This window comes from Phascolarctos cinereus, unplaced genomic scaffold (assembly GCF_003287225.1).
Source record: "Phascolarctos cinereus isolate Bilbo 61053 unplaced genomic scaffold, phaCin_HiC Scaffold_4;HRSCAF=312, whole genome shotgun sequence".
Lineage (NCBI taxonomy): Eukaryota > Metazoa > Chordata > Mammalia > Diprotodontia > Phascolarctidae > Phascolarctos > Phascolarctos cinereus.
Window position 1 is genome coordinate 37,503,222 of NW_027555847.1, and position 22,333 is coordinate 37,525,554.

The window sequence follows — 22,333 nt, forward strand, 5'->3', positions numbered from 1 at the left end:
CACAATGCAACTCTGCCTTGGTTTTTGGTCGCTCAATGTAAAAACCAAAGGTAGGCATGAGGAGCAGCCAATCACAGGCAATTCCCATTAACTGCATTTTGTTCCTTCCTGAATGGTGACTTCCAAATTGAGTTTTATGCCTACCCAGGCTCCCAAGGGTTCAACCCTGTTCCACAAACATTGACTAAGTGCAAAGCACTTGTGTGAGGCACAAGACAAAAATGAAAAACAGCCTCTATATTCAAGCATTTGGGGGATATTTTAGGGGTGGATGTCACCTGCAAACAGGTAAGTAAATACAAGACAACTTGGGGCAAGACAGAACTAAGAAGGAAGGAAATTGAGGAAGGTTCTGTGTAGGGGTTGGTGAATGAGCTGAACTTAGAAGGAAAAAGACGGATTTTAAGAGATGGTGAAGAGTAGATGCCAGGAATAGAGAAAAGACTGGACAAACACGTGGTGGCTGGGAAATTTAATTCTCAGTTCAAGGAATAGCAAATAGGTCTGTTTAGCTGGAAGGCAGAGTCCAGAAAGGAAAGAGATGGTGAAGAGCTTTAAACAAGCATCTGGCTCATCTAGACTTTAAAGTCAAGTTTATCATCCTTCACCTCCCTCTCCCCTTCCCAGTGTGAACCCCTCAAAGGCAGGAGCTGTTTTCTTTTTATCTGTGGCCTGAGTGCCTAGCACAAGTGACTCCTATGTAATAACTCTTAATATTAATATTCACTTGGTGAATTGAATTGAATCCTTAAGAGTCTGGGACAGAAGACTGTCAAACAGGCACAAAATTCAATTTGAGAAAGTAGCAAAATTAGCTAAATGGAAATTGCCCGTGATTGGCTCTTTCATGCCCAGCTCTAGGGTACCATGGTCACTCTAGCCTCATTCCCTTAGGGAGAAGGGAGAACAAGGACAAGCATTTATAAAACACCTCTTGTGTTCTGGGCACTGTACGAAATGCTTTTACAGATATCATCTGATTTGATTTCAGCCCCTCCCCCACCTTTATATCATTAGGTACCCTGAATGGTGGGAGAATGTCATCTACCATCAGCTAAAAATAACTGTGCCCCTCCCCTCCCCCATTTTAGGGGACCAGTGATGAGCATTTTGATTCCATTTAACATCGGATTCACTTTTTACAAAGGCATGTTTACTTCAAAGATATAACAAGACACACATACACACATCAGGAGGCATAATCTTCCCCTCACAACCTCTGGTAGGCTCCCAGTTTAGCTCAGTTACTACATAGCAGTAATCTCACCAAGTTCAAGCCCAAAGCTGTCAGTACAGGTGTCTGTTGAGCTGACTACAACCTCCATCTTGGATTCCGGGACTCCTAGTTCCCCGTAGTTTAGGCTCCCAGGAGATTCCACCTGCGGCATCTAGAACAGAAAAGGAACAAACAGAAAGTCCAAAGACCCATGTCCATTTCTCAGGGCCACACAGCCTGGGGTGGAGAGTGGAAGGAAAGGGAGATGGGTGCCTTAGGCTTGCACTATGAGTGAAGGCATCACCCCCTCCCTCAGATGACAATACTGAGTCATGACATCTTAAAGTTGCCAACAATTCCAGCTGTGCAATTAATGGAAAAGGCTACTTCCGCTCACGTGGGCTAATGCACGATATTCATATATACTCTAGTCCTCTATCTCTGGTGAGCAGCAATCTGGAGTCTTTCGTGGGGATGACATCATCTTAGGTGGCCTTCTGTAGTTGTTTGATCATCTCAGTTTGTGACCCCATTGGGGGTTTTCTTGGCAAAGATACCGGAGCGGTTTGCCATTGCCTTCTCCAGCTCCTTTTACAGAGATGAGGAAACTGAGACAAGCAGGGTGAAGTGACTTGCTCAGGGTACCAAAATTAGTAAGTATCTAAGGTTGGATTTGAACACAGGTTTTCCTGACTACAAGCCCAGCACTCTATCTACTACACCACCTAGCTGCCCTAGGTGGTCTTGGAATGGGCCAAATCCCCATTATACTAGTTTTTCAGAGGCAGCCTCAAAACCAGAAAGACCTAGGTTTAAGCCCACCTTCTGACATATATAGGCTATGTGATTCTTGGCATGTCAGTGAATCTCCCTTTGCTCTGACGAATTCTCTAAGACAATAAGTTGCAGAGAAGGTGCCAACCTGCACTGGTAGGGAGAGTTTCTTCCTCTGATAATTCCCTGTGTCAATGAAAGCCCAAGCCCAATCTTTATCGCTAACACCATGGTATAACACAGTTTTTGGCACCTCGGGAGCTAAGCTGCTTTATAAATGTTTGTTCACTGATTTGTTGACTCACAAAACACCCACATCATACAGTTGTGCCACTGAGACCTTAGAAATCTTTCCAAGAATTGCCATTTGTGAGGGTTTCCCCCTCCCTTACCTCAGATAGAGAGGGATAGGTTGGGCTCACTGTCTTTCAGGTTAATCAAACATCTCCAAACTTTGCCCAAACATATCTGAAAAAAGCAAACCAGAGGCCAGACCTTGCCAAACACTTTCCTATTTAATTTCTGGGCCCCTATGGAGTTTAATAGAAATATAACCCATGTGTTTGTTCCATTTATCTATCCTTGTCCAAACGTCTCTAAGACCTATTTGATCCATGTTCAAAAGGTCCTTAGACTCTTTGCTGAAGAGTTGTTTGTTTGTTTGTTTTCCTTACAAAGAGAAAGTCCCCCATGGTTCTGTGCAGAAAGAATTGAATAAAATGGCCAAGTGTAATTCAAGCCTCAGGAGTCAAAGGCTGAGAGGGTCACTATGCCAGACCAGTGGTCTCTCCCCCTAGGGAAGAGGCTCTTAACCACCTCAGACTCCAGCCCAGCTCCCAGGACAGCAGTAAAAAAATCAACTTTCATTTTCAAAAGGTGAGAAGAGATGTCTCCCAATGAAGATCCCTCCAAGGTCAATTGCTTCCACTTGACTTAAGAGAAAATGCCAGGCCCTCCCCAAGCTCGATTTCCTTTCCAAGCCATCCACCGCACTTCCACTTCCACTCAGGGTGCCAGCTGAGAATAAGAGAAGATTTGGATATTAGTCTGAAGAGGACTTGACCTTGAGAGTACAGACTGGCCACAGACTAGTTCCGGGAGCCAAGATGGCAGAGTGAAAAGGTAGTCGCTCTCACTCTCCCCTATCAAAATCTGAAAACCCAGAAAATATCACCCCAGAAAAAAAACCCTGGAACACCTGAACTAGAGGAAAGATGAGGAGCAGCAGTGCAGCAGCCCAGCAAACAGGTCGCCCAGTGCCTCAGCAAAAATAAGGGAGGCAGAACTACAAGTGGCCCCAGGCAAGTACCCTGCGGCATTCATCTGAAAGGAGGTGAAGAAAACAACCTAAAGGCTTCCTAAAGCCGGGACCTTGCTGATTCCAACCCAACACCAGGTGAGCTGAAGCCTCCAATTGTGAAGAAATCCTGAAGCCCAGGTGGTACAGCAGGCAAACACCAACACCTGGACTCCGAGTGCCTCAGTGAGGGAGGAGGGAACAGGTGGAAACCAGCTCAGAAAACCACCGGGAGCCTCAGCACTCCACCGCAAAGGAATCTCCCAGTGCATTAGCATAAAGGAGGGAGATAACACTGCAGGGGGCCCCAGGCAGATAAACACCCTGCAGCACCCATCTAAAAGGAGCTGAAGAAAGCTAAAGGAAAGGAAAAGCAGGCAACCTAGAATTGCCTGAAAGTTCCAGCCTTGCTGATTCCAGCCCAACATGAGGTAAGCTGCCAGAAATCTACAGCCTCCAATTGCCAGCATAAGAGGCCCCAGCACGCAAAGCCAGTGACCACAACCTAGGCTCCCAACACAAGAAGCTTGGGTCAGTACCCTCTGTTCCCCAACAGGAGAGCTCAATCTCCTTAGAAGCCAGGGAATAAAGAAACAGCAAGAGTAAAAAGAAACGTACCATAGATTCATATTATGAGAAGAGTGAAGATCAAGACAGAAATTCTGAAGAGGACAACATTGTCAACAAACCCACATCTGCAACAACAAAAGGGAATATGAACTGGTCTGAAGCCCAAAAAGCCTTCTTAGAAGAGCTCAAGAAGGATTTTAATAGTCAAATGAGAGAGGTAGAAGAGTCCTTCAAAAATACAATTGGCCAATTGGAAAAAAAATACACTGAAGAAAACAAGTCCCTAAAAAACACAATTGGCCAATTGAAGAAGGAAGGACAAAAACGAACAGAAGAAAACTGTTAAAAACTAGAATTGGACAAATGGAAACTAATGTCTCTATGAGAGAGCAAGAATCAGTCAAACAGAAACAAAAAAATGAAAAAATAGATGAAAACCTAAAATACCTCATCAGTAAAACAACTGACCTGGAAAATCGACTCAGGAGAGACAATTTAAAAATTATTGGACTACCTGAAAATCATGATGAAAAAAAGAACCTGGACAGTATCATTCAAGAAATCATAAAGGAAAACTGCCCTGAAGTCCTAGAACCAGAAGGGAAAACAACCATAGAAAGAATCCACGATCACCACCTGAAAGAGATCCCAAATTGACAACACAAGGAATATAATAGCAAAATTCCAAAATTACCAGATGAAAGAGAAGGTGCTGCAAGCAGCCAGAAAGAAATCATGGAACCACAGTCAGGATTACACAGGACCTTGCAGCTTCTACATTAAAAGACCAAGGGCATGGAACATGATATTCCGTAAGGCAAAGGAGCTTGGAATGCAGCCAAGGATCAATTACCCAGCAAAAATGAGCATCATTTTTCAAGGGAGGAGGTGGATATTCAACGAAATAGGAGACTTCCAAACTTTCCTGATAAAAAGACCAGAGCTCAACAAAAAATTTGATCTTCAAGTACAGGACTCAAGAAGGACTTAAAAAGGTAAATGGGACAGAAGATACAATATGTTGTTAATGGGGGGGCTGTTTAAACCCCTACAAGGGAATATGAGACTTGCAACCCTTGAGAACTGTATTGTTATTACACCTTGTTAAAGGAGTATACATAAAGAGGGTGGATATTAGTTGACTTTGATGTAATGATAAAAAAAAATCTAATCAAGTGGGTTAAATGGATCCAAATAAGTGGATCAATCTGATCTTAGAAAATGTACTGAGAAAGGAGGAGGCAGACAAGGGTAAATTACATTACAGGAAAAGACACAAAATCCTATTACAGCAGAGGGAAAGCAGGCAGGGGGGCGCATTGTTTGAACCTTACTCTCATCAGATTTGGCTCAAGAAGGGCATAATATAATCAGTTAGGTATAGAAATCTAACTTGCCCTATAGGCAGTAGGAGGGAAAAGGGAAAGAAAAGGGGGGGGAAAGGGAGGGAAGAAGCAGTAAGACTAAAGGGGAAGAAAAGGGAAAGGGATAATAAAAGGGGGAAGGGACTGAAGGAGGCGGTGGTCAAAAGCAAAACACTAGTGAAGGGGAGAAAGGAAAAAGGAGAAAGAAAAGCATAAAAGGGGGAAAAGGATGGGAAAAAAAAAAGACAAATGTATATAATCAAACTGTTGAATGTGAATGGGATGAACTCTCCCATAAAAGGAAATGGATTGCAGAATGGATTAAAAACCATAATCCTACAATATGTTGTTTACAGGAAACACATTTGAAAAAGAGTGACACATACAGGGTAAAGGTAAAAGGCTGGAGCAGAATATATTATGCGTCAGCTGAAGAAAAAAAGCAGGGTAGCAATCCTGATCTCAGACAAAGCAAAAGCAAAAATAGATCTAATCAAAAGAGATAAGAAGGAAACTACATCCTGCTAAAAGGCACCATAGACAATGAAGTAATATCATTACTAAACATATATGCACCAAATGGTATAGCATCCAAATTCTTACAGGAGAAGTTCAGGGAGTTACAGGAAGAAATAGACAGCAAAACTCTGCTAGTAGGGGAACTGAACCTCCCCCTCTCAGCACTAGATAAGTCTAACCACAAAATAAACAAGAAAGAAGTTAAGGAGGTGAATAGAACATTAGAAAAGTTAGGTATGATAGACCTCTGGAGAAAACTGAATGGGGATAGAAAGGAATATACTTTTTTCTCGGCAGTACATGGCACATACACAAAAATTGACCATGTACTAGGGCATAAAAACCTCACAATCCAATGCAGAAAGGCAGAAATATTAAATGCATCCTTTTCAGATCATGATGCAATAAAAATTATATGTAATAAAGGGCCATGGAAAGATAGACTAAAAAATAATTGGAAACTAAATAATCTAATCCTAAAAAATGATTGGGTCAAACAACAAATCATAGAAACAATCAATAATTTCATTCAAGAGAATGACAATAATGAGACAACATACCAAAACCTATGGATGCAGGAAAGCAGTTCTTAGGGGAAGTTTTATATCTCTAAATGCTTACATAAATAAAATAGAAAAAGAGGAGATTAATGAATTGGGCATACAACTAAAAAAACTAGAAAAAGAACAAATTAAAAATCCTCAACTAAACACCAAATTAGAAATATTGAAAACCAAAGGAAAAATTAATAAAATTGAAATTAAGAAAACTATTGAACTAATAAATAAAACTAAGAGCTGGTTTTATGAAAAAAACAATAAAATAGATAAACTTTGGTTAATTTAATTAAAAAAAGAAAGAAGAAAACCAAATTACTAGTATCAAGAATGAAAAGGGCAAAGCTACCACCAAGGAAGAGGAAATTAAAACAATAATTAGGAATTATTTTGCCCAACTATATGCCAACAAATTTGACAATCTTAGTGAAATGGATACATATTTACAAAAATATAAATTGCCCAGATTAACCGAAGAGGAAGTAAAATACTAAATAACCCCAACTCAGAAAAAGAAATTGAACAAGCCATTGATGAACTCCCTAGGAAAAAATCTCCAGGGCCAGATGGATTTACATGCAAATTCTATCAAACATTTAAAGAACAATTAATTCCAATACTATATAGACTATTTGAGAAAATAGGTGAGGAAGGAGTCTTACCAAATTCTTTTTATGATAGAAATATGGTGTTGATACCTAAACCAGGAAGAGTCAAAATAGAGAAAGAAAATTATAGACCAATTTCTCTAATGAATATAGATGCAAAAATTTTAAACAAAATACTAGCAAGTAGATTGCAGCAACTTACCACAAGAATAATACACTATGACCAGGTAGGATTTATACCAGGAATGCAAGGTTGGTTCAATATTAGGAAAACTATCAGCATCATTGAGCATATCAACAGCAAAACCAACAGAAACCACATGATCATCTCAATAGATGCAGAAAAAGCTTTTGATAAAATACAAGTCCCTAAAAAACACAATTGGCAAACTGGAAAGAAAGTACACTGAAGAAAACAAATCCCTTAAAAATACAATTGGCCAATTGGAGAAGGAAGTAAAAAAACTAACAGAAGAAAACAATCTGTTAAAACTAGAATTGGACAAATGGAAACTAATTCTCTATGAGAGAGCAAGAATCGAACAGAAACAAAAAAATGAAGAAATAGATGAAAACATAAAATACCTCATTGGTAAAACAACCGACCTGGAAAATCGATCCAGGAGAGACAATTTAAAAATAATTGGACTACCTGAAAATCATGATGAAAAAAAGAGCCTGGACAGTATCTTTCAGGAAATCATAAAGGAAAACTGCCCTGAAGTCCTAGAACCAGAAGGGAAAATAACCATAGAAGGAATACACCGCTCACCACCTGAAAGAGATCCCAAACTGACAACATCAACGGATATAATAGCAAAATTCCAAAATTATCAGATGAAAGAGAAGATGCTGCAAACAGCCAGAAAGAAACAATTTAAATATCATGGAACCACAGTCAGGATTACACAGGACCTTGCAGCTTCTACATTAAAAGACTGCAGGGCGTGGAACATGATATTCTGTAAAGCAAAGGAGCTTGAACTGCATCCAAGGATCAACTACCCTGCAAAAATGAGCACAATTTTTCAAAGGAGGAGATGGATATTCAATGAAATAGGGGAATTCCACACCTTCCTGATAAAAAGAATAGAGCTCAACACAAAATTTGATCTTCAAGTACAAGATTAGAGAAAGACATAAAAAGGTAAATGGGACAGAAAGATACAATATGTTGTTACTAAGGGTGGACTGTTTACATCCCTACAAGGGAAGATGACACTTGCAACTCTTGAGGACTGTATTGTTATTACACCATGTTAAAGGAGTATACATAAAGGGGATGGAAATAGTTGACTCTGATGTAATGATAAAAAAAAATCTAATCAAGTGGGTTAAAGGTTAAAATCTAATTTTAGAAAATGTACTGAGAAAGGAGGAGGTAGACAAGAGTAAATTACATTACAGGAAAAGACACAAAATCTTATTACAGCAGAGGGAAAGAAGGGAGCGGGGTGGGCATTGTTTGAACCTTACTCTCATCAGATTTGGCTCAAGAAGGGAATAGCATAATCAGTAAGGTATAGAAATCTAACTTGCCCTATAAGCAGTAGGAGGGAAAGGGGGAAAGAAAAAGGAGGGGGGATAGAAGGAAGGGAAGAAGCAGTAAGGCTAAAGGGTGAGAAAAGAAAGGGAAGAAGGGACTGAGGGAGGCAGTGGTCAAAAGCAAAACACTAGTGAGTAATTTTTACTTACAACTTCACTAATGTGAAAATATGTTTAATAGGAATGTAAATGTATAGCCTATATCAGATTGTGCTCTGTCTTGGGGAGGGTGGTGGGGAGGAAGGGGAGAAAAATTTTAAACTCAAAAGCATATGGAAGTGATTGTTGATAAATCAAAATAAAAAAAATAAAATTCAAAAAAAAAAAAAAAGACTGGCCACTCTCCATCTCCCTGTCTTTGAGATAGGATTTGACACACAGATGCAGACCCTCCTGGGACAATCAGTGGGATGACTTGATGACAGCTGTTGGTTGCTTCAAGGACACCAAAAGTTTTTCTTTCAGAAATATGGGACAGAATCAGCAAAGAGACATAATAAGAACTTGGAGTTTTAGAAGTGTCTAAATCCCAGAATTTCAGCTATCCCCTTTCTCCTTCGCTTAATGTTATTTTCCCATGGACCAGCTGAAGAAAAGTTTACTCAGTGAGAACAAGAAAAGTTATTGACAACAGCAGTAGAAAAGGATTATTGCATTTGAGGATGACAGATATTTACAACCAGAAAAGACCTGGTCCAACCCCTTCAGCTAGGTGGCAAATAGAGTACTGTGTCTAGAGTCAGGAAGACCTGAATTCAAATGTGACCTCAGACACTTACTAGCTGTGTGACCCTAGGCAAGTCACTTAAGCTCTGTGTGCCTTAACTTCATCGACTATAACAAAAGGGTCATAATAGTACTTCCGTCCCAGGATCGTTGTGAAGATTAAATGAGATATTCATAAAGCATTTAGCATAGTGCCTCAACCAAAGTAGGTGTCAGTTTCCTTCCTGCCCTGCCTCATTTTATAGAGGAGAAAACTGAACACTAGAGATGAAAGATTTCAGATTCCAGGCTTTATTCATTTTCCAGCTTTTTAATACAAAAACAATACATATCACCCTAAAGTTGGATTAGGTAAACCCTGGACTCAAGATCAAAGCCAAACCTCATCCCTCAGTCTCTTATGTGGGTCTCCACCTTCTTCTGGTCTTCTAATATTTCCCCCTGGGGCTTTCTTCAATTGAGTTGCATACTCCAGGTAAATCCAACTCAAGCAAAGGGTTAAAGTTGAAGTTTCTCTTTGTCTACCTGTCTTTCCTTTCCCTCAAGTTCCCTGCTGTAAAGTTAAGAGGAAAAAAAACCTCTTAAAAAAATAACACTTTCACACAGAATATTGCCAAGATCTTACTTTACTAAGACATACATTGTAGAATGTTGGTGCCCTGCCTCCATCCCTTTGTATTTTTTTTTTGCACACATTCTCTATCTATGAAGGTAGAGTGTAAGATTGTAAGCTCCCCAGTAGAATGTAAGCTCTTTGAGGTCAACTAAAGACTGTATCTAGTGGGCACTCAACATGCTTATTGACTCCCAGTTGGATCCTGGGAGCTGAGAGACATTGTCATGCTCAAGTGGAATCTGAACTTAGATCTTCCTGATCCCAAGTCCAGTGCAATATGAGGAGGTTGGGTGAGATAGTAGCTAGGTAGAACAGTGGGTAAGGTAGGTCAGTGGATAACACTGTTCTACCTAGCTGCCAAATCACCCAACCTCTTCATTTTACAGATAAGGAAACTGAGGCCCATGAGGTACCTTGCCCAAGATCGCACATCTACCAAGTGACCATGAAAAGCAAGAATCCAGGTCTCTGTCCTCTGAATTATACCACAGTTGTAAAGACCTCTAAAAACTTAGGGGATAGCATATGTGACAGACACTTGTAAGACATAGAGGCCTTCAAAACCAATAATAGCTAGCATTTCTGTAGCAGGTTTGAAAAGTACTTTACAAATATTATTTCATTTGATCCTCACAACAACCCTGGGAGGTAGGTGCTATTATTATCCCAATTTTACAGTTGGGGAAACTGAGGCAGAAAAAAGTTGTTTTTTTCAATGAGTTATCCAGGGTCACAGAGCCAGTAGGTGTCAAAGCCAGATTTCAACTCAAGGCTGCTTGATTCCAGGGTCACTCTTCCATCCACTCTACCACCTTAGCTTCTTCTGAAGTTAGGAAGTTTCTTCCCTGAAATCAAAACTCAATTTGCCTCTTTGCTGTGGCCACCACTTTCTCCTAGTTCAGTCCTTTAGGTCCAAGGACAACAGGCCTTTTCCAGGTGGCAGCCCCTCAAAACTGGAAAAGTTATCATGCCTGTCCTGTACCTTCAAGTTCAATATCCTCAGTTCCTTCAATGAATCCTCAACTGACATAGATTTAAGGCTCTCAATCATTCTGGTCACCCTCCTCTGGCTGTTTTTCAGCTCATCAATGTCTTCCTAAAATGTGACTTCCTTAGCCAAAAACAGTCATTGGAGAAATTCTGGGCAGTGTGTAAGTGGTGCTCAATAACTAGAAAACAAGGGGGTGGGGTGGTCAGGGAAACCTTAGTCATGGAAAAGATGGGAGCTGATCTAGGCATTGATGGAGTTTGATAAAGAGGAGGGGATCAAGGTGGACATAGAAGAGGGAATACAACAGGAAATATTCTAGGGTCACTGAGGAAATTCTGTGAGGATGGAGGGAAAATGACTTCCCAAGGGTTACATAGAAATTAAGTGGCAGAGTCAGAATTCAAATCCAGGTTCTTGGACTCCAATCCATTGTTCTTCCCAATGTATTATGTTTCTTAGATGAAACTGCCAGTCTTGGACAAAATAACTGAACTCACTAAACACCGACACACACACAGACACAAACACACACACACACAGACACAGACACACACACACACACACACAAAATTTGGTGGGACCACTAATAAAAGTTAGAAAGGAAAAAAAAAAGCAGAAGAACAGCTGCTTGGTTCTGAAGGATCATCAGATCACTGATTTAGAATTTAAAAAGGCTTCAGAAGTCATCCTGCCCAGCTGCCTCATTTAATAGAAGAGGAAACTGAGACCTGGATGTTAAGTGATTGGCCACCCAGGTAGTAAGTGACAGAAGTGGGATTTAAACCCAGATCTTCTGACTCCTGATTCACTGTGTTTTTTCCATGTGCCATGCTGGCCCCACCCCAAGTCTCTTCCTGCGAAGGAATCCAAACTGGGGGCTCCTGCCATAGAATCCCCATACCAACTCAGACTGGCCCCGAAGACTTCATTACATTCCTCCACCTTCCACAAACTGCTGCTTGACCAAATGTTTACATAAGAAATAGTAAATAATTAAATATCACAAATGGCTTCATGAAATTCCTCTTGGGTTTTGTTTTACTTTTCTAAAAAAAATTTTTTTTAAAGGAACACTTCCCCCCCCCCCAACTCTGGTTGAGACCTGAGGAAGCTATTGGTATTTGAGCCAGAATCTCTGGGGGCCCTTTTCTCCTCTAATGTAATATAAATACAGCACATACCAGCGTGCCACAAATCGGGAGCACATCCAGGCCTGGGCCAAGGAATTCAGAGTCCCAATGACACTCGAGGTAGTGCCTTGTCTATACGGTTAAAGTCCTTAGGAAAATGAGTGCACAGAGTCTATTACTAGCACCAGGCAAATGGGGCTTTGGCCCAGGGTCCCAACATCTGGAGGAGTATGCTTCCTCCCCCAACTCTGGGCCTGCTTTCTGTAACATCGACCTCCACAGGGACAAGAGCCAAACTCCAGAATTTGAGAAAGTTCTTCAGCATCCACTTACTTCAACCCCTATACAGCTCAGCATGCCTGACAAGCAGTCATTGAGCCTCGGAAAATCTCCCAGAGAGGGGGCACCCACAACGTCCTGAGTAGCCTGTCCCCCTTTTGTCAGGACGGTTTATACAGACGTTAATCCTAAACTGATCTCTTTGCAGCTTTCACCCACTGCTCCTGATTATACTCATTTTCAAATGAAATAATATTTGTAAAGCACTTAACACTACCTTGTACATGGTAGCTGTCGTTTGTCCTTCCTTCTCACAGAGGACCATGACATCAGAGAGGCGATGCCATGACATGCAAGTGAATTGGATTTAACTGAGGGAGGGCTGTACAAATACATGGTAGGTGATTAATAAATGATTACTCCCTTCACATCCCTTCTTTTCCCTTCCCTTCCTTTCCCTTCCCTTGCCTTCTTTTCCCTTCCCTTCTCTTCATTTCTCTTCTCCTTTCCCTTCCCTTCCCTGACCTTCCCTGACCTTCCCTTCCCTGACCTTGATTGGGTTGGGATCTGGGCCCCAGAAAGGAAAAACCCTGGACTTTCCCACATGGCCAAATCTCTGGAGTTAGCCTGAGGCTAGAATCCCATCAACTGGCTTTTCATTGTGGCTACTCCCAATCTCCCAATTCTGTTAACCTAGCCTGGCCTTCCTTTATCTTACCTCCCTATGTATGGCCCTCAGGCCATTTCCCACCCTTAATCCCAGCTAGGTTCCATTCTTCTCTTGGCTGAGAGGTCCAGGTCCCATGAGTTCTGTTCACCCCAGTTTACTGGCCACTCCTAGGTCTCTCCCACAGTCTTTCTGTATATAAGGTCCACCTTGTCTCCATTAAGATGCTCAGATTCTTGTAATCTAGCCACAACTCGGATTTTTATAATCTAGCCACTGCTTACCCATGTTCAGACTCCTTAAGAGTCTTCCCAATATGATGGATGTTCTAATAAACCTTGTCTTTGGCTGAAAGAAGGCTTGGGTCGAATTCTTTCGGGAAGGACCCACGTATTGTGATATTGGGGTCCAAGCACTCCTGAACCCCTAAACCGCATCAACCTGACCCTTTGTTTTCTTGTCCTTCCCTTCCCTTCTCCTATCTGGGGCCAAACAGATAAACTAGAATCCCTCCTCAAGGTGCCAGGACTTCAAATACTTGAAATTAGTTCTCCTCCCATCACTTAGTCTACTCTTCTTCAGGCTAAGCATTCCAAGTTCCTTAAACTAGTCCTCACATGAACTAGTCCTAGACATGAGCTCAAGGCCCATCACCATCCTGTTTAAGACCTGTCTCCCTCTGCATCCTGGACCATTGCCAGTTGTCCTGACCTATGTCTTGTCACTGAACCCAGATGGCTCTGGAGGAAAGAGTGAGGCTGATGACTCTGCACAGCCCTGCCTCACTTAAACCCAATTCATTCGCAAGTTAAAACATCACTGAACTGAAGTCATTGTCCTCTTTGAGAATGAAGGATGAATAACAATGGCCTCCTGCTTATCAATGTCTATCTTAGACTGTGATGTTCAGAGCTAAACACAATACTACAATGAGGTCTGATGAGGGAAAAGTGTAGAGGGCAGTCAGCCACCTTCTCATTCCTGGAAGCTATGCCTCTTGATACATCCCAAGCATTAAAGTGACTTTTTTGGTTATCCCATCACCCTGCTGACTCATATGAAGCCTGCCGTCCACTAAAAGCCCCAGATTTTTTTTTTCAGACAAAGAGCTATCTAGTCCTATCTCCTTCTTGAACGTAGGAAATTGACTTTTTGTACTAAATGTAAGACTATACATTGATCCCCATTGGATTTCCTCCATTTAGATTGTGTCCACTGTTCTAACCTGTCAAGATCTTTTTGGATCCCACCTCAATTATCCAGTGTGCTAAGTACCCCTCCCAGATTAATGCCATCTGCAAGCTTGACAGGCATGCTATCTATGCCTTTTTCTAAGTTACTAATAAAAATGTAGCACAGGGCCTATCCGGATCCCTGGGGTGCTCAACTGGAGACATCCTGCCATGTTGATATTGAATGTCTGCTCTTTGAGTCTGGCCAATCAATCAATTCTGAATTCATCTAATCTAGGTCTTCCCACCTGTTCTATAAGAATCATATGAGACATTAAATCAATAACTTTGCTATAATTAGGCAAAATATTTCCAGCACATTCCCTTGATCATAGAGTTTAATGACTGTCAAAATAGGAAATCAGATTGGCCAGAGAAAGAGCCTCCCTTCCCCCACTGTATCCACTCCTGGAAAATTCATCTTCTCTTTTATTCTAACACCACTACCTCCTGGGTTTGTTCCAGGCACTAGAATTCCTAGTGATGGCTCTGTGAACACAAATGGAGTCATAGAATTTCAGAGCAGGAGAGAATATTGGTTAGAGTTGTGAGCGTGGGCAGATCACTTCACCCCTTGAGCCTCAGTTTCCTCATCTGTCAAACAGGAATAATAATACCTGTACTACCTGCAACGTAAGAAGTAGCATTGTTTAGTGGAAAGAGTGTTGAATTTGAAGTAAAGAAAACCTGGATCTGAATCCCTTCTCTGACACAAATTGCAGCCACAGACAAATCACTCAACCCCTCTGACCTTCAGACAACTCTCTACATCTGTAAGCAAGAAATGATTTGAGATCTGTTTTACTGAAGGGAAATCCCACACCCTGGACATGACCATGTTATAGCCAGCCCAGAGAAGTAGCTGTCTACCCCTAGGTTTGGGGTTGTTTTTTTAGCTAATTAACATTTCCCTTGGGGGAAAAAGAAACTAAAAAAAGGTACTTGACTGTAGCCTACATTGACCATCAAGTTGTTACTGTGAAATTCTACTCAGAAGAAGATGATTTATTCCCCATTGAAAGAGTGACAGGTAGACCAGACATCCCACTGTTAGGCATAAACCCCAAGGAGGTCATTGATAAAAACAAATGTTCCATATACACGAAGACATTCAGGTCAGGACTCTGTGGTAACAAAGAACTGGAAAGAAGGCAGACATCCATCACCTAGGGAATAGCTAAACAAGTTGTGGGACATATATATAATAGAATATGACTGTGTTCTAAGAAATGAAAAGCATGATGAATACAGAGAAGAATGGAAGACTTACAGGAACTGATGCAAAGCAAGGTAAGCAGAGCCCAGAAAATGACATACGTAATGACCACAACAATGTAAACAGAAAGAGTAACAAATACAAAACAATTGGAACTGCATGTTAGGAAATTATAAAGAATAAGCTTGACCACAAAGGGGAGGCATGAGATGACACCTTCTTCTGCTCCTTTGTACAACACTGCATATAACATTAGATTTTTTCATGATCAGTTTTGTTGAATTTTTTTCCTTTTCTTCCTCTTTTTCTTCCCCCCCCCAAAAAAACCCAAAAAACAACCCTTGGTTCCCAAGTGATATCTCTCTGGGAAGAGGAATAGGAAGAATATAGGAGGAAATGGAATCAATATAAAAACAAAAAGCAAAAAAAAAATCTATTTTTAATTTATTTTTCAAAGAAATGGTGGTAAATAAAGGAAAGCTTCTTTACAGAGTCATCTCAATCATATCTTTTATTCAACTCCTGATACTTTCCCCTTCTTCATGAAGCCTTCTTGGATGGATCAAAGAAACACTCACTACTTCCTCCTGGATTTATATCCCTGGTTCCCTGGATTAGCCATCTCTGGTTAGTCTTTCCAATGAGGACTACAGGTCATTTTTCGAGCATCTCCCTTTGTTCTCTTCTCCAGTTCCCAGAGTACTCTGGGCAGTTAATAAATGTGCAGATTGGCAGGATTTATAGAAAGCTCAAGGTATAACCCAAGGATCTTCAATCACAGCCTACTCTTCATGGGGCACCGGATGACAAGGAAGAACAGAACAAGGAGGTGCAGAGTAGGAAAAGGTCCAGGAGGAAAAGGGCTACAGAGCAGCCTGGAGAATACGCATTCCCAGATTCAGCACAATGTCAAAAAATTCCAAGGCAATAAGTGGCCTGCCATCAGACTTATATTCCCTTTTTGGTACAATCAATCAATTAATCAATAAACATTTATTAAGCACCTACTATGTGTCAGGCACTATGCTAAGTGTTGGTGATACAAAAAGGGGCAAAAGACAGTCCCTGCCCTCCAGGAGCTTACAACCTAATAGGTATTGTCCCACAGGAACACTGGCCAGAGTTGAAAGTTTCATTATTGTACCCAGAGAGAGAGTCCTTAGAGGACATCCCTACCACTTTAATGATAAAGTATTGAGGATGTCACCATTTTTGATCCATCATCCTAAAGCTAAAGAGCTCAGAGTAGAGTTAAACTGAATGAGATTCTCATCAGCCTAGCTTCTAGTTCTAGCTTAGCAAACTGGCTCTGTGACCTTTGGAAAATCATCCAGCCTATCTGAGTCTCCAATGCCTCATCCAAGAGATGGAAGAGTTAGGATAGTTAGGGCAGTAAAATTCTATGAGTCTGACTATTAATTGAGTTTTCAACTCATTATTCCACTCTCCACAGAGGCTTTTCCAAACCTTTTCACCCCTCCTCAAGCCTCCCATGACTCTCCCTCCTCTCACTCGGCCGAGAACTTTGCATTATATTTTACAGAAAGTTTAGGAGCAACTTTGAAAATCTGGAGTGTCCAGAAGAAGGAAATCAGAATAGCACAGCGCCTTTATTCCATGTTCTACAAAGACCAGTTGAAGAAACTGGGGATGTTGGGTTACTGGAAGCAAGCAGAGGAGGGGAGTGGGGGAAAGAGGAAGGGAGGGTCACAGTAGCTGTCTTGAGGTACATGAAGGCTGTCATCCTGAAGAGGGATTAGATTTGTTCCAAATTTAGCATAAGTGTTGTCAAAGTGAACACACTGCTGACGTAGACATGGATTAGCCTTGCTAACACTCTGCTTGGCCTCCGGGTCAGAACTAAGAGCAGCTAGTGGGAGTTACACAGAGATCATTGAGGATGGAGGCCCAGAAAAGCTCCCCAGCAATGAGAGCCATCCCAGAACTCAACATCACCGGAGGTCTTCAAGAAGAGGCTTCGTGACCACTTTTCAAGTGTATTATAGTGGGAATTCTATTCAGGTCACAGGTTGGACTAGGTGGCCACTGGGCTCTCTGGGCAAGTCACTGAACTTCTGTTTGCCTCAGTTTCCTCCTCAGTAAAATGGGGATAATAATAGCACCTATCTCCCAGGGTTGTTGTATCAAATGAGATAATTGTGAAGAGCTTAGCACACTGCCTGGCATATCTTAAGCGCTATATAAACGTTCATCATCATCATTATCATCAATACTGTTGTTATTTGATCCCATGACCTTGGATAAGTCATTTTTGTCTTCTCTGAGATTCACTTTCCTCATTTGGAAAATGGGAAAAATAATAATTGCTCTGGCAATCTCAAAAGGCTTGTTGGAAGGCTTAGTGGAGATCACAGATGTACTAATGTGCTTTATAATGCTAAAAAACTATATAAATGTGAGTCATTAATAGAAAAGAATAAAAAATGAAGGATTTTTTAAAGCACTCCTCCCATTTGGGTGTGCAGTTAGGCACGAATAATCATTCTGAAGAAAATATTAAAAATTAATTAAAACAGTTTCCTATAATATTTAATCTTATCAGCCATGTACTCCGATGTATTCCCAGGCAGCGTATCAGGTCCTGAATAATTAAAGTAGACTGAGACTGTGATTTGGTCCTCTGACAATGCTTTCAACTCAGTATAGTGGAACTGAATTCTATCACCCAAGGAGAGTATCCGTGCTATTGTAGGGAAAGTTTCAGTCCAGTAGTAACTCATAATGGCCACATTAACCAAGAGAACACACATAATCTTCAGTAATGATGGCCTGGCATGAAGAATGCGCTTTCGGCCCTGCTGAAATACCAATTTCCTCCTACCTACTATTCTGTAACTCCTTTAATCAGGTGAAGGATCCAAGCAAACCTTCCCTGCTCCTTTCAGAGTACAAGTTCAATCCTAAGGGAATGCAGTGATCCCCTCTCTTATACAGAAATGGTGAGTAATACCAGGACAACCTGAACTTGGTGAGATCTAAGGTTGAGGTTGGGGGTGGGGTAGAGGGAGGGGGCTGCAGGGGATGAGAAGAACTGCTTCAGGAAGTCACAAGACACTTGGAGTCCATTAAAGGTGTATGCCTTCCAACCTCAGCTGAGCCTTCCAGCTATCCTCTCGTTCAATCTCATGTTGACCATTGAACAAATGTTCCACAGTGGCCATTTCAGGACTTTTTCCGTTTTCCTCAAACTCTCTCCCCTGCCAACGCGTCTTTTCCTTCTTCCTCCCTGCAATCAATCAACAAATATTTGACTACATCATCCAATGACCACCTCTCCTATATTACCAATACTGAAGTCATCTCATGCAAATTCTATCAACTTGTGACCTACACAGTTCAAAGCTTCATGGTATCTTCAGACATTCTCCCCCTCCTTCCTGCCTAAGGTACAAACTTAAACCTTCTACCTACTTATTTCCCATGTGACCTTGAGCAAGTTACTTAATTTCCCTAGACCTCACCTTCTTCATCTTTCAATGAGGGGTTCGAAGTTGGTAACCTCCAAAGCCCTTTTCATTTCTAGGTTTATGATCTTTATGGTCTTTACACTTAATTAAAATGCCAGTCTAAAGTTTAACTATTTAAAAAATCCTTCATCACAGCTACCCTGTGAGGTAGGTGATACTAGTGTAACAGGGGTTTCCAAGTCAATCGGTCACCAAGCATTTATCAAGTGTTTATTATCTGGCAGTCACTGTGCTGAGCACCAGGAATGTAAAAAAGGGCAAGAATGTAGTTCCTCCCCTCAAGAAGCTCGCATTTTAATAGAAACCTGTTCTGAAGAGCATGGGCAGAGCTGCTCTGACTGCTTCTGGCCAACCATAGGTACTGGCTCAGTTCTGAAGGTCGGAGGCACTTTGGACCGATGACTCTGTCTCTTCATTGGCTCTTGAGCGGAAGAGATGCTGACTCAGTAGATCTTTAAAATGGAGCGACCCACTCTTGGTCTTATCTCTTCTTTTTTCCAACTGTAAATCAGGTGAGAACTATCAAAGCCTTTTCTATGACATCATCTCTCTACTGCCACCCCTTATCCCCACTTCAACCCCATAGTATCTGTGAGTACATGGCTTCTACAGCCCATGTCCTGCTTAAGCAAGCCTGAGACTTGATCCCAGAGCTCTGGCTGCCTCTTCTTCTTTGTATTTCCTCACCTGGATGGAGATAAAAGAGTAGGAATCTTGACGTGGACATTTTCATCTTTGAAAGTCACATTGTGAATTTGAGAGGTTGGGAGATTCTAGCTCCCTGGTTGGTCACAAAGCGTCCTCTCCATACTGCAGAAGTCTTGGAGAGGAAGATAACCACTGGCTAGACAATGAGGTCAACTCCTGTCATGGCTTACCAGAAGAAATGGGACTTGGTTGGTATTGTTTGGACAGTACAAAGCCTAGGTGAAATATGAAATGCCAATTTGATAATCCTCCAAAATGCTTTACATTTTTATGGTTTTAAGTCTCAATCTCCCAACAGAGTATAACAACAATCATAAATTACAAGGTAGTGATTATCTTTCAGTGGGTGTTTGTGAGTCTTTGTACTTAGCATTTCTTTTGTAAAAAGGAAATATAATGTTATCTTATACCTGGTCTACATTGTACATTCTACTCCCCTCCTGTTAGGTAGAGTCTCTAGCCACGAGCTAATGCTAAACTTTAACTATTTTTCCTAGAGGTGTAAAGAGGCAAAGAATGCAAGTTAAAAAGAGCCTTGCCCTTCTTTTAGGTGGTTAGGGTCCCCCAGCACTAAATATGATCTGAGCATGCATGCAGCCAGAGCAGAGAGAGACCCCTTAATGAAAATGAAGTGGGTTAGTGCCTTTAGCTACTAATTTTTAGACAAGTATAATTAGCCCTATTTTACATTCGACAGAACCCATTTCTAGATTAGGGAAATCACTTGCCCAAAAACACTCGGAGAAAGCATTTGAATCTGGGTTTTTCTAACGTCTCAGCTGGTGCTCTACTAGATTCCACTGTCTCTCTCCAGATCATGCCCTGTTCAATCATTCCCGCTCTTTTTAATTTCTCCCTCTCTTTTTATGCAGGGAGAGGCTTACACATATCCTCAGATCTCTCCCATCCATACGAAAATATCTTTTAAAAGCAACTCTCACTTTCCATGATGCCTCCTCAAGCTATTGTTCCTCCTTTCTTCCACCCCCCCCCCTTTACAGCCAAGCTTCTAGAAAAAGGAGCCAGGACTCACTTCCTCCACTTTCCAACCACCCACTCACCGGCTCACTCCTTACCCTTTTACAATATGGCTTCTGTCCCCACCACCCTTCCTGCTCTGAAATATCATAACATTGTTTTTGTACATTTCTTGGGTACTTTCACATTCTGGTTTGTACACCGATTGCTTCTCCTACCTTATAAATTCTTTTGAGAAGGGACTATATCTTATTTATTTTTTGTATTGAATGAATGAGTGAATAGTCCGTTGGGAGGCTTGAATACTGTACCTGAGTTGGTATGCCTTTTGATATTCTTAGAATCCAGAATTCAAGGAAAAAGCCATTGATATTTTTGTTATTTTGCAACCCATTCCTTTCTGCTATCCACCCAGGCCATCTTGCCATCTGCCCTATATTTTTCTCCTCATCTGGATCAACCCTCTATCCTGGACCTCTAGAGTCCATGCTCCCAATCCCTGAAGAAAGTAACACACTTGGCTTTAGAACTGCTGCCCTGGGGCCCAGCTAAGGTTATGGATGATTGAGTGCTTACAAACTCTCCTAGCCCACTTCTTTCCCATTCAACTGTCCACTTGAGCCATCTGGCCTTGCTTTTGCCTAGTCTCCAGCTTTCGACTTCTCTATGTGGGACAGAGCAATTGACTACCCTAGAGATCAACTCACCATTCCTGTGACTTCCTAGGCCAGTAGTTCCCAATGCTTTTTATTCCATGAGCCCCTTTCACCAAATAAAAAAGGTATTATGAACTCCCAGGGTAATTCAATACAATACTCATTACATTCTTTCAGATTTAATCATTAAATACTTACAATAACTACAACGATAACTTTTGCCCCCCAAAAGCTCCAAATTAAAATTTACATAATATAATTATAATTATAAAATATAAAATTTTATTCTACCTGTAAATTATGAAAACTCCAAATATAAAATTACAAAACTCTAATTATAAAATAATTACAAATATTTTATGTAGGACAATTCTGTAAGAATTAAAAGAGATAATCCAGCAAAACTTCATATGCTTGCTATTATCTGTAAGATTTCATATTACATTATTTTGCAAATTCTGTTGAGTATAAATAACTTTTTTAATAAAACATGTTACAACTTGGAAGATGTTTAACATAATGTAACAGTTGTATATAAACTTAATTTCAATACTGGACCTTTATTTGAACAAAAGATTGCAATATTTGGCTCAACGCTAGACAAACAGTCTTAAATCTGGTTCTGTATCAAATTTATTTCTGCATTTTGACTTAAAACAAATAAAATAAAAATGCTCACTCACAAATGTATGTGAGAAATGGTAGGAGAATTTTACAAGCTTTCCTATTGAAAGATAAAAGTTGCTTTTTTTTATTTTTAGCCATCAAAGCAATTGTCAAAAAATGAGTGGCTAGCTACAATATAAAATATTTACTTTCCTACTGGCTAATGATGAGCACTATTTTAAATAATTAATCTGCTTAAAGTTTAATTATTGTTTTATTTTAAACAATGTTCATACACAAACTAGCTTTGTAAGGAAAGAATCTCTTCAAACATGACTTTAATCTCTTCTACTACTGGCACAGCAGCTATACTCTTACAAAAATTCTACTGAATGACTGACCAGCATTGCCAAGCACTTCATTTCAAAATCTATCAGGGAGAAGAATAGTAAATATAAACTGAGGAGGCTTAAATCGAAAAGCAGCCTTAATACTGAAGTGAGAGGTAACATAAGGTTTGTTTCTGCAGAACATTTGTGATGGTCCATAATGGTTTTAAGATGGCTAATCACGCATATACCCAGAGACAG